This window comes from Macaca nemestrina, chromosome 18, assembly GCF_043159975.1.
Source record: "Macaca nemestrina isolate mMacNem1 chromosome 18, mMacNem.hap1, whole genome shotgun sequence".
In the NCBI taxonomy this organism is placed as follows: domain Eukaryota; kingdom Metazoa; phylum Chordata; class Mammalia; order Primates; family Cercopithecidae; genus Macaca; species Macaca nemestrina.
The window spans coordinates 52,930,267-52,938,350 of NC_092142.1; the positions used below are offsets into that span (position 1 = coordinate 52,930,267).

The 8,084-nt window shown below is 40.9% G+C and overlaps 1 protein-coding gene across 10 annotated transcripts in view; it reads left to right on the forward strand.

Moving 5' to 3' along the window:
* LOC105494095 (FTO alpha-ketoglutarate dependent dioxygenase) overlaps window positions 1-8,084 on the forward strand; it is a 445,404-nt gene that overhangs the window by 269,136 nt on the left and 168,184 nt on the right. The window lies entirely within an intron of this gene.

The window sequence follows — 8,084 nt, forward strand, 5'->3', positions numbered from 1 at the left end:
GTGTTCTCTTGATTTATCTAATGCTGTACCTGTGAAATATTTAGTTACCCTCATTCTCTCTTTTCTCTCTGTTTTGTAGAGCAATGACACAGAGCAGTGGAAAAAGTATGAGTTTTGGAGTCAAAACCCCTGTTATCTTGGAAAAGCCATTTAACTTCCTTGACCTTCAGTTTCATCTTGTGTAAAATCAGAATAATAATGCCAGCCTTACAGAGTAATCTTGAAACTTTTTTTTTTTCTTGAGATAGAGTCTTGCTTTGTCGCCCAGGCTGAAGTGCAGTGGCACAATCTCGGCTCACTGCAATCTCTGTCTCCCAGATTCAAGAGATTCTCCTGCCTCAGCCTCCCAAGTAGCTGGGATTACAGGCATGCGCCACCACGCCTGGCTAATTTTTGTGTTTTTAGTAGAGATGGCATTTCACCATGTTGGCCAGGCTGATCTCGAACTCCTGACCTCAAATGATCTGCCCGCCTCAACCTCCCAAAGTGCTGGGATTACAGGTGTGAGCCACCATGCCCAGCTGTAATTTTGAAACTTAATGAGGATGTATATTTAAGTGCTTTGCAAATTGTGTTTATAATGTATTTGTTATTTTTACTGTTTAACTATGTCTTCCCCTACTCTGTTCTGGAGAATCTTCTACCATCATTAAAATAAGTAAATCCACAGTGGTGTTAATCTTGGAACATCCTATGTGGAGCTGCCCATATGAGAAACAGTTTAATTATGACAGAATGCCAGGGAGCAATGTTCCCATTGTGTTGAATAAATGGCATCTCCACAATCACCATCTCAAATATGAAAATCAACAAGGAAAATTCCAAGCAGCTGCCTTTATAACTTCTGATTTGTAGGCCACATTTGAAACCACAGTTTGCTTTCCCAGTCTACAACATTTTAATTCATAGAGCAGGTCTTTCTCTATTAGCACACTCTCAAGATCTTTTCTTGATCTTGGTTTCAGTTGCTCTGGAAAGCAACTGCCTTCCAAAGTTCCCTAAAGTAAATTTTCTTTTTGATAGCTAATTCTGTTTAGAGGTGGACCAAGCCAAGAATAGCCTCCAAGTTCAGTGACCATCTTTGCAGTCATATGCAAGTGACGCAATCACAAAAAGAAAGAAACTTAATTTTATGCAGATAGATATGAGAGACAGGTAGCTATGAACGCATGGCTCCAGGACCTTCTGCCATGTCAAATGAGCTAAACCCTTCCCCAAAAGCCAGCCAAGAAAACATATGATACCATTTGCAATGGTAGAATGTTGCATGCTGTTCTTCTGTAATTATAATGGCCCGAGCCGTGTGGAGTGGGTGAGTCCTGCTTAACAATCGTTAATCTACTGAGTCTTAGTATCAGCCTCCCATCTTGAGGAGCAGCAGTTCTTGGCTGGATGAGTCGGTCTTTGATTTCATTATAATAAGGATAGCTTTGTTAAAATTCTGCGGCGCAGTGGTGCCTAAGGATTCTGGGAAAAGAAGGTTTTTCTTTTTTATTTTCCCCTTTTTTGCACGGCGGGGATGAATTGTTTCTCTCTCTTCCATCCCCTAGGTTACTGTTTGTGCTCTCCCTTGATCTCCTGCTTGTCCCTTTATTTCTCCACGTTGTGAAAGTTTCTTTCTGTGTGACCAGGAGTCTGTTTAGCAGACCATATTGTGAGTGAAGGGCCAGCGTTTGTTGCCTGATTTTGGCAACGCTGGGCAGTCAGCTGGGATGTAATTAAGACTCTGAGAACAGGCTGTCTTCTCCACGGGAAGGGCATGTTAGATGGTGCTGGGATTTGGGGCTGTCAGTTTGGCCAAGGCTGGAGACAGAGAGCTAGGGACAGAGATATTTCCTTTCATTTATAATCCCTTTATGTACAGTGTGTGCACTTGGCAAAGTTTACATATAACCTAGTGGCTAGAGCTTACAAGCCAGAGCAGTGAAATTAGCATATGTTACATGTATATTTTAGTAATATTTTAAAGCAAGTGCATATTTCCAAAGTGAATTATGCATGGATGACAGCAATACGGTTGTGTTGCACTGGGTGTCAAATCCCACAACTTTTTGTCGAGACTGTGGGTTTTACACTAAAAAGGCAGAAAGACTAAACGAAGTAAAACAGTTTTAATTTTTAACAGTTTGGTTCGGCCCAAGGAGCCAGGCTGTGACAGATATAACTGACATTTGAATAATTGGATTAATTTAGAGAAGGGCAAATCCGGTTTTGACGGTTGTGCTTGTGTGTACGTCTTTTTTTATTATTATTTGCAGGAATGGAGTTGTGTGGTTTAAATATGCACTTTTTGTGCTGCCAAGCAAATCTTGAGAAAACATGAAATTTATGAAATTATCATTTAATTAATTTGTTTTAATTTATATGTATGTATATGTGTGTGTTCACATATTATGCAGCCTTCATATGTATGTAAAAGAAATTCACCACATATACTTGATTCAGCTCTATCAGTGATATACATATATACACACTGCATATATAAGCACATTGTATGTGCACTTAGGAACTTAGTAGATCCAGCTTGAGATAACATGCATGACTTCATAGGATGTATAAAAAATGCACAGACAAGGAAGCTCACTGTGACATTGGCAAGCCCCTTTCCTCGCCATATCAATGTGTTGTAAAACATCACAGTGCAGAAGCAGAAAAGCCTAATTTGGCATCAGGGGTATCATTAGCCAAATTCTACATCGTTGATTCCTCAGTCCTAAGTTCCTTCAGATTCATACAGCTTTTTAAGTTTCATATATGAAGATAATCTCGGCAACATAAAACCAAGTACAGCCCATCATAGCCACCCTCCTCCAGAAATTCTGGTAATGAAATACCTCATCTAAAATCAGCAGGCCAAGTCTAGGACCTTGTGGCAGGCAGTCTTGAATTGTGGCTGTGGGCTGGCTCTAAGAGCCTTTTCCCCAGCAGGACATTAATAGACATTAACACTCGGACAAGAAGTGTTGATGTGTGGTTTATAATGTTAGCACCCAGTTAGGCAGGTATAACACATGCTGTAGGAATCTTGTACCAACACATGTGTGTGTTGAGTCAGATTAATGAGAACCATAAAAGGAGAGACATTTCACTCGAGCTGGGGACTTCATCCTATCCTTTTACCAAGCAAACCAGTGCTCAGCTGGGCGGCAGTGTCCTGGTGGGGTGTTTTTGATATTAGCATAAGGAGGATATTTGAAAGTTTTGTTTTGCTCTGTTGTTATGTGATCATGAAGCCTAAACCGTTAGGCAGTACAGCTCATTCAAACTCCTTTGCATCTAGTACTGTTTGGCTCAGAGGAAAGGAAACTTTCACGATATTCACAACTACACGGTGGGGCAAAAGTTATTATTTTCCTCTCTCAGATTTACCTGACTATTCTTGAAGTGTTTCTGAATGATTCTGAGACACTTTCTGGTTTACTTTATAAATGGGGCAGTGAAGCATTCTTGTCTCCTGACTGGCTCTCCTTAGAGAATTCTCAAAGCCTTTTAAAATTGTGTGTTTTTCTGGGGCAGCCTTGAAAGTCCCAGGAGTGAAGTTGCCATCTGTCCTTTATATTAAAAGAATCTTCTGTATCGTATACCTGATGTGCTTGTCCCAGAGATAGATGTTGTTAATTAAAGGACAGCATTTGTCCTTTATCTGAAATAAATCTCTTGCCTGAATAACAGTTTCCCAAGCCTTAGGAAACAGGTAAGGACATTTGGCCCAGAGCCCTGATGTTTACTAAAGGTCCTTGGTCCAGTAGCTGTCCCTCAGCCTTCACTAGATCAGACGTGTAGACTAGAAAATTACTTGCTTACGTTTTTGTTTTTTTTTTTTTGGCTTGTTTTCTATTAATTCATTTACCAACATTATGGCCTTTTGCATGGGTGTAAGTAAATGAACATAATATATACTGTTATTAGTAGTTTGTGCCTTTTTTGTGGCGATTCACAAACAGCAAGTTCCCAGACATTCTCACCACACTGCATCTTTATGCAATAGATGTGACAGGACCTATATCCTCCAGTGTCACCTCTTTACTACTGCACACTCTCCGTTCCTATACCTTCTGCCCCTGGGAAAAGAAAAATGCAAACATCTGCTTACAGCAAACAGAGCCAGAGTTCTGCCAGACCATAGCTAGAATATGTATAGGGAGGAAGAAAGCGTCGCCCTTAACCTACTCCATCTCTGTCTCAGGAAACACAGAAAATAATTTGTCTCTGTAATATCGAAAAGCAGTTAGGGTAACATGGCTGTGAACTGCTGTCTGAAAGTGTGCTCGCCTCTGTAGTTGCTAAGCACAGAGGAGGAGGCTAGCCAGGGCCTTGCCACAGACTAACTTCAAGAAAAGAGGAAAAGAGTGCACCAGCAGACTCTGGACTGAGGAACACGTCCTGCGGGAGGAGGCGAGGTGTGGCCAATGGTTCTTTTGTTGATAAGAAAGACCCTGAAATTGCCTGTGGCATGGTGAGGAGAGTAGTAGATTGGACCATAATTTTCTGCTGACCTAACACACGAAACTAAAGCTCAAGTTTAATAGGCAATGATTCCCGTTTAAGGGGAATTCAAATTATTTACAGTTCTCCACCATCATTTTCCCCCCTTAATCATATGGACTAGGAATTGAGCAGGTGACATACAAGAGGGAAGCCGACTTGGGTGAAAAACAGCAGGGGCTGGGCGTGGTAGCTCAAGCCTGTATTCCCATCTCTTTGGAAGGCCGAGGCAGGTGGATCCCCTGAGGTCAGGAGTTCGAGAACAGCTTGGCCAACATGGAGAATCCCTATCTCTACTAAAAATACAAAAATTAGCCGGTCCTGGTGGCGGGTGCCTGTAATCCCAGCTACTCTGGAGGCTGAGGCAGGGAGAATTGCTTGAGCCTGGGAGGCAGAGGTTGTAGTGAGCCGAGATCTGACCATTGTACTCCAACCTGGGCAACAGAGCGAGACTCCATTTCAAAAACAAAAGAAAAGAAAAAGACAACAGAGATGGTGGTGGGTGTGGCAAACAGGTGGGCACTTATGCTGTCTACAGGGGACAGTTCCTTCCAACTGCAAATAGTTGTTACCTTAGAGAGGTGTGGGCCCAAGATTGCAAAACTAGATTTTTCGGTGAAAGCCACGAATGTGACACTTTTTGAGTTTTCAGTGTTGGCAGATAATTCACTGTTTTAAAACATGCAGATAAAACTCAACTGTAGTTGGATGTACTTTATGGGTTGCTAGTTTGCACACACTTATATACATAATGCAGTAACATAAGTGGGACTATTCTAAATAATGAACGGTGTGGAAACTTTTCTTAATAATAGTAAGAAACTGAGCCCCAAACAACTATTAATATGTTTAGATATTTCCCTTTGGGTCTTTATTTACTGCATATACATTTTATATACATGTTTTAAAATAGTTGTAATCATAGGAGCCTGTGACTTTTCACTTATCATTAGAAGCAGTTTCTTTATATAATTTATAATGGCTATTGGATATTCCATCTAGGGGATGTATTACAACATGCAAAATCATGTCCTTATTGTTGGACATTTAAGTTGCTTTTGATTTAACATTGTTGTAAGTAACGCTGCAATTACATATTTGCTTATACTACTTTCTCCTTTTTCTGGATTAGATCCTTAGAATCTAAAAGGAAGATTACTAAGTCAAAAGATATGAACGTTTTTATGGCTTTTGGTACATGTTACCAGATTGCTTTCCAAAAGTGTTGCGCCAATTTACACTACAGTCAGCAAAGTATACATTTATCCTTGAAGCATTATTATATTTTAGAGGTTTTTCCTTCTAAATTGGTAGGTGAAAATTGGACTTCACTGATGTTTGAGTTTGCATTTCTTGAGGTTTTCCCGTTAATCTGTGGACGATTGTATTTGTTCTTATAACATCTGTATTTTCTAAGGTTAAATTTTGTGGAGGTTTTGTTTGCTTTGTGTATGTGTGTGTATTTTTGAAGTTCTCTTTATAACAATTGATAAATAATTTGGGAACAGCCCACTTGGCAAGGCCGTCCTCCAGGGGACCCTCTGTCTCAACAGTGCTGCAGCTGCTACTTTTAACTGTGTGTTAACTTGGAGTTGGGCCAGGGCCTAAGCAGGATCTCCTTCCTGAAGAGGGGCTCTTGTGTGTCTGGTGAACCACAAGCTCAGGGCTGTATCTGCCAATATGTTTTTGGCAGAAGCCATCTAATAAAATCCCATCCGCGCTGTTCTATGAAATGCAGTCACAAATTTGGATGATGATTACCTGATGCCATATTTTGGTAACAGCTAATCTCCATGTCTTAGATGGTTTGTATTCATTGCCTCCCCCCTTCCCTTTTTCACCACTCTGCTTGGTGCATGTTTTAACTACAAACGATGTATAATCTGAGTTTCATGTTGCATGGTCTAATGGAAAGGCACTGAGCCAGTCATATGGAGACAGGGGTCCTATTATTGGCACTGCCCGTTGTTTAATAATAGCTTAACAATCACAAAAAGTGCTCTTTTAGCATTCTTCATGTATTCTTGAATCTTCCTAACAGTCCTGTTAGACAATATTATTATCCTCGTTTAGGTGAGGAAACTAAGGCTCGGAGTATTGGAAATTTCCAGTACTTGTATTGGAAAGTATGATATTGGACAAGTATTTTCAATACTTGTGCTGAAGATATTGGAAATACTTGTCCAATATCATCCTTCATCTCTCTGAACTAAAAAATGAGTTTTTTATTTCTAGAAATCTGTCTCCCCATCTGCAAAATGGAGTTGCTTCTCCTCAACTCAGAATGGTGGCATGGAACTAAAATGATGCCACGTAGATATTAAGTTGCCTTGAGGATTGAAATCCAAGACAATAAATTGGTAATAAATTGTAGTTATTAACTAGTTCACCTCCGTGGCTCTCAGCTTCTTCATTAATTAAATGTAGGGATTGAACCAGATTCATTTCATTGGTTACTTTGAGCTATCACATTTTCCCGTCAGCCACGGACTCAAATGTTGGTGGATAAAGCCTACGTGGTTCCCAGAGGCTGTGCATGCTGCCTACATTTCAATCAGCTCTACATTTTAGGTACATCCATCCCTCTCAGCCAATGTTCTTAGGGAGAAAGTGCAAACTTTTAGGAAGGAAAAATCTCACTCTTCAGTGTTTGTGGAGCGTACAGGGAAATTCTCTTAATGGAATAGTAGAGATACCATTGTCTGACGGCCACTGTAAAGCCCTATGGAGCTGCTTGCTTTTGGCTCTGGAGATATGGTGACCTCTTAAAATATATTTTTCTAAAAAAGGAACAGGCCTCATTTCTGTTTTTCTTTATACTTCATCCCCAGGTAGGAATTTAACCAAGGGAGTTAACGGAGAAAGTAAGGCATTGACTCAGCTCCACACAAAAATGCATTCTGGCTTGTTTTCATACATATCACAAAAAAGTAGGGGTTCAGGATCCCATATGGCACTTAGCCTCCTAAGCAAAGATCATCAGCCATAGACGAGAAGCAGGTGGCCTGGCACCGAGAGCAGAGGTTATTTTTGCTGCTGAGCCATTTCAGAGTTTAACAGTGGCAAGTCTACTCAGCAGGAGGCTGACCCCAGATGCTCTCCCCTTGGCGGAGATGGAGCCGTCCCATGTCCCACCTCCGCTGCTGGGAGTCAACCTGATCAAATCGAGGCCACAGTTAGACTCCCGGATAAGTCTCTGTTTAAGCTTATTCCCATTTGTTACTTAAATACCACTTCCAAATCTGATTCATTTGGGGTGAAGTCACAGACTTAATTGTTCACCTATCCTGGGTGGCTCTTGAAAGCCTGTGATAATGATATCTTGGCATTTTATTTTAGGTGAACCCTGGTGCAACAGGTTGGAAAGGCCTAGTTTTGAGGATAGTGTTAGAGACCAGAGGTGTGGAAACCTGGATTCTGCCTCTGGCTCTGCCTCTCCCTAGAGCTCAGTCTCACTGTGTGTAATATGAAGAGATTTGGACCACGTCTGGGCTTTCAAATTCAGATGACAACAGGGAAGTATCAAAAATGAATGAGAAGGGAAAAGAAAGGAAGAGGGACTGGATGATGATTATGTGGGCATGATGATTATGATGATT